Consider the following 4,850-nt stretch of genomic DNA (forward strand, 5'->3'; position numbering starts at 1 on the left):
CAGGTGGGTGGGAAGGGTACTATGCCCCATAAATACACGTGGGCAGTAACCATCCACTTCAGATGTTTATCCTTGATGACAGCAGCAGCTGTCTCGATGTGGCTAAACAAAGTCGGGAAAAATCAGAAAAATGCAAATAAGATTCTTATTTTAGGCAAATCAGTCTCAGCAAGGCTCATATCTGATCGTGCTTATCTTTAGGATAATCGTTAGGATAATGGATTAATGCAAATGTTTATTTTTGCCCTGTCTGCTTTCATCACTTTAAAAGCCCTCAGATCCCATCTTGACTGTGCCAGGTACCCCCAGACCTGTTACCGATCAGTCTGGAGACAGAATCCCCAGCATGAGTGCTGGACGAGAACTGGGTAATCACAGAATCCAGCTCACCACAAGGTCCCCAGCACCACACTGCCCCCACCTCTCATTACATGACACAAGCCACCTGCAGCCATCCTCAGATGGTGGAGGTTTCCCTTAGGAAGCCCCAGAAAGGGAGGAGGAAGACATATGCGACTTTCTTTATGAGAAGGTCTTTGAGGGAAGGTGCAATGAGGAGGTTAAGAGCAGGAGCTTTGAAGTCAGGCAGTCCTGGTTGAACCCAAGCTCTTACGTGCTGTGTGACCCGACTTCCATGAGCCTCGGTTTCCTCATCTGTAAAATGGGGATAAAATGACTTCTACTTCACAGGGCTGTGGTGTGATCCAAATGAGAACTGTGTGTGTAAAGCATCTTGTGAAGTCTCTGATGCGGGGTAAAAATGAGAGCAACTGAGCACTGAGTATATATTTGGCACTGTACTGAGGCCTTCGTGTGTATTGACTAATACCAGCAACAACCCTAAAGGGTTTCTCCAGTGGCTCAGTGCCACTTGCAATACAGGAGTTACAGGAGATGTGGGTTCGATCCGTGGGTCAGGAAGATCCCTGGAGGAGGGCATGCCAACCCACTGCAGTAATCTTGCCTGGAGAATCCAAGGAACAGAGGAGGCTGGCGGGCTACAGTCCATAGAGTCGAAAAGAGTCGGACATGACCAAAGCGACTTAGCACACGCATGCACATCTAAAATATAGATGTTATTAGCTCTTTCTTTAAAATAAAAAAAAAAAAAGAAAGTAAAAGAAGGAAACTGACGTCCATAAGAGGTCAAGTGACAGGGCGCGTGGCAGAACCAAGGTTTGCACCCATGGCAGCAGAGCCCAGTTCTTACTGCTACCCTTCATCCATTGCCAGCTCACTGTTTGTGTGTTTAATATTTATTTATTTTTGGCCACAGCCTCTCTAGTTGTGGCACCCAGGCCCCGTGGCATATGGGATCTTAGTTCCCTGACCAGGGACCGAACCCTCATCCCCTGCATTGGAAGTTGGACTCTTAACCACTGTACTGTCAGGAAATTCCTATCAACTCACTGTTTGAACTGGAAAGATGGAGAAGGGGTCTCCCAGCCTGGCAAGGAGCTAGGCCTGTAGTGAACCTTTCTAGAATTCTGTATAATGAAGATAAGAGGGCACTGGTCAAAAATGAAGAAGCAGCAAAAGGAGAAGGCACAGAGGTTTCCAATGCAGTGTGGAGAGACAGAAACAGCAACCTCCCATCCACAGGTAGACACCTTCTGGTGTGAGGGGGGCAGTCACCCAGCCAGTGCCCCACACTCCGACCCTGAGCCTGAGGCCCTAGCTGAGGCTCTCTCTCCCCTGGGTGTTGGGGACACAGCTGGAAAAACATCCTAGTCTCTGCAGAGGTGAATTTCACAGCACATTCCCAAAGCCTTTCTGGCTTCTTGCCTTAGATCGCTTTGAGCCAGAGCCCATGATGGACTGGAAGCGGGGAGTCAGCCCTGGGGGAAATGGTGTTTGGAAATATCCTCCCTCTGAGTCCAAAAACATCTAGCTATGATAAACCCTGAGACCCTGATGCTCGGAAAGATAGAAGGCAGAAGGAGAAGAGGGGAAAGCCTGGCATGCTGCAGGCCATGGGGTCTCAAAGAGTCAGGCATGACTTGGTGACTGAACAACATGAAAAACCTCAGATTCTTAGAAACACCACAATGATTAAGACTAAAGACTCAGAATTCAGGTCTATTTCAGAGAGCTCTAACACTCACTTGGCCCATGACCTTGGGAGATCTTCTTAACCTGGGGTCTCAGTTTTCTAGTCTATAAAATGGGACTAATAATATCTACCTTATAGCATTTTGAGAATGAAACAAGAGATCCTAGATAGGGTCCGGCAATGGGTAAGTTGTTAACAAGCAGTAACTAGTTGTTATATGTGGTAGGTTTAAATTCCTAAAAGATAAAAATACATATATTTAGTAAATTGTATGTCTACAATGGGAGATGTGTAGACATATATTTAAACATGCATTGATACATGTTTCCCTACACAGGTCACTGAAAAACCAGCACATGTTTGAATCAACATGAAGTATCTTTCACCTTCTCCTCAGTCTGGTAAGGTGTGGTTATTATCCCCATTTTAGAGATCAGGGAACAAAGGGACTTAGCAGGATCTAAGTAGCTTGCTCAAGGATTCCAGGCTAATCCAACGTCCTTCCTACCCTTCTCTTAACCTTCATGAGTTTGTGCTGGCCCTTCCCCTCCCACACAAATTCTCTGTCAAGCTACAAGATTATGGATGTCTCCCAAAACACAACCTGATTATAGGAAGGAAAGGCCTGAGAAGAGGTGAGAGGGCAAATAAAGGAGAGGAGGAAAATGGAGGGGAAGAGATGAAGGGATGGGAGCTCCTTGCACCCGCCCACTCTGCCTGCGCCGCCCTCAGCCTTGTCTCCGCCCACATTTTCCTGCCTGGTCTTCCGAGTGTTGCTGCTGCTGCTGTTGCCACTAAGTCGCTTCAGTCGTGTCCGACTCTGTGCGACCCCATAGACGGCAGCCCACCAGGCTCCCCCGTCCCTGGGATTCTCCAGGCATGAACACTGGAGTGGGTTGCCATTTCCTTCTCCAATGCATGAAAGTGAAAAGTGAAAGTGAAGTTGCTTAGTCGTGTCCGACTCTTAGCGACCCCATGGACTGAGGCCTACCAGGCTCCTCCATCCATGGGATTTCCCAGGCAAGAGTACTGGAGTGGGATGCCATTGCCTTCTCCCGAGCGTTGCTGGGATCCTCCAAATGTTCCCATTACAACGGGGTCCTTGTACTCCTGGACTCCTGAGCCCCTGGGACCCCTAAGAGCTTCTGTCCCACCCTGATGCTGGCTCCATGCATTCTTGCCTCCGGGCTGTGGAGTGAATTTCCAGGAGGGAAGCAGCCCTCTGAGAGCTCACCTTGGCTGGCTTCTGCAGCACCTCTCTCTTTAACACCCACAGGGGCTTTGGCAGGAAGTGTCGCCTGTTAGGTTTGATTTTCCACCTGAAGGAGTGTGCAGAAGCTGCACTCTGACAGTAAAAGCAAAAGGGAAGGCACTAGATCGGACTTCCCTGGCAGTCCAGTGGTTAAAACTCCCCCTTCCAATGCAGGGGTACAGGGAGGTAAGATCCCACATACCTTAGGACCAAAACACCAAAACTTAAAAAAAGAAGACAGAAGCAGTGTTGTAACAAATTCAATAAAGACTTTAAAAATGGTCCACGATCAAAAAAAAATCTTAAAAAAAAGTGCAGGTGCTGGAGCAGAAAGGTCAGTGTGAGGATTTTAAGAAATTGCATGGTGCAAGGGGCCCAGCACAGTGCCTGGCACACAGCAGGGCTCTGCAAGCAAGGACTGTCCTCCCTGACCCTGAGGAGTTCTCAGAGGTACCTCCTACGCCCCCACCTACCCCCTACCCAAAGCTGCATTTCAATTTGTATCCTACACTCAGGCTTCACTCCATTACACAGGGAAATTTAGCTTCATTGATATGAAGGGGCTAATTACTACATGAGACATAATTACAAGATGGGAAATGGATTTATAGATGCTGTCAGTGGGAGGGGAAGCTGCTATGGCTGCACTGTGCTCCTACAGGGCTCAAGCTCCCCAGAGTCTTGCCCTGGGAATACTTGCCTTACCGAGAGATGTCTTCCTAGAGAGGTCAGTGGTGCTACAGATTTCTGGACATTAAATCCATGTTTCCCTCTGAATTTGTTCCACCAACAGTGATATGCTCCACAGGGCCCCTCAACACAATAAAAATCACACTTAAGAATGTAGTTAGTCTTAAAGGAGACATATGATGAGATGATCTATCTTAAAACTAGTGGAGATTTCTGACTCCGCTGTCGCCACGGCGACTGTGAGAAAGCTTGTGGCGAAGCTGGGGCAAAAAAAGGAAGCAGGTCCTGAAGTTAACCCTAGACTGTGCTTATCTGTAAAAGATGGAATCATGGATAGCACCGATTTTGAGCCGTTTCTTCAGGAGAGGACCAAGGTGGGTGGAAAAGCTGGCAACATGGGTGGTGGTGTCCTAACCATCAAAAGAAACGAGAGTAAGATCGCTGTAACTTCCGAGGTGCCCTTTTCCAAAAGGCATTTGAAATACCTTACCAAAAAATATTTGAAGAAGAATAATCTACGTGATTGGTTAGCTGCAGTCACTAACAGCAAAGAAAGTTATGAATTGTGTTACTTCCAGATTAATCAAGATGAAAGAGGAGGAAGATGAGGATTAAAATTCAATCTGGAATATTTGTATAAGTTCTTAAATAAAATTTATCAGCCAAAAAAAAAAAAAAATAGAGTGGAAAGGAGAGATGCTGTCTAGACACTCTAGGGTGCTAGTGCCTGCTTTTCTTTGGGATTAGATGAATCTTGACAGAAAGTTATCTGTCCAGGGGCTTGCCTGATAAATATGCACTCTTAGAGTCCCTTATGGCTTAGTTTTCTTCGATCCAAAATAACATATCTTGATG

The 4,850-nt window shown here is 46.8% G+C and overlaps 1 pseudogene; it reads left to right on the forward strand.

Annotated features, from left to right (window-relative positions):
• LOC108638208 lies at window positions 2,234–4,603 on the forward strand (annotated as a pseudogene).

The sequence above is a fragment of the Capra hircus genome, chromosome 19 (assembly GCF_001704415.2).
Source record: "Capra hircus breed San Clemente chromosome 19, ASM170441v1, whole genome shotgun sequence".
Classification (NCBI taxonomy): Eukaryota; Metazoa; Chordata; class Mammalia; order Artiodactyla; family Bovidae; genus Capra; species Capra hircus.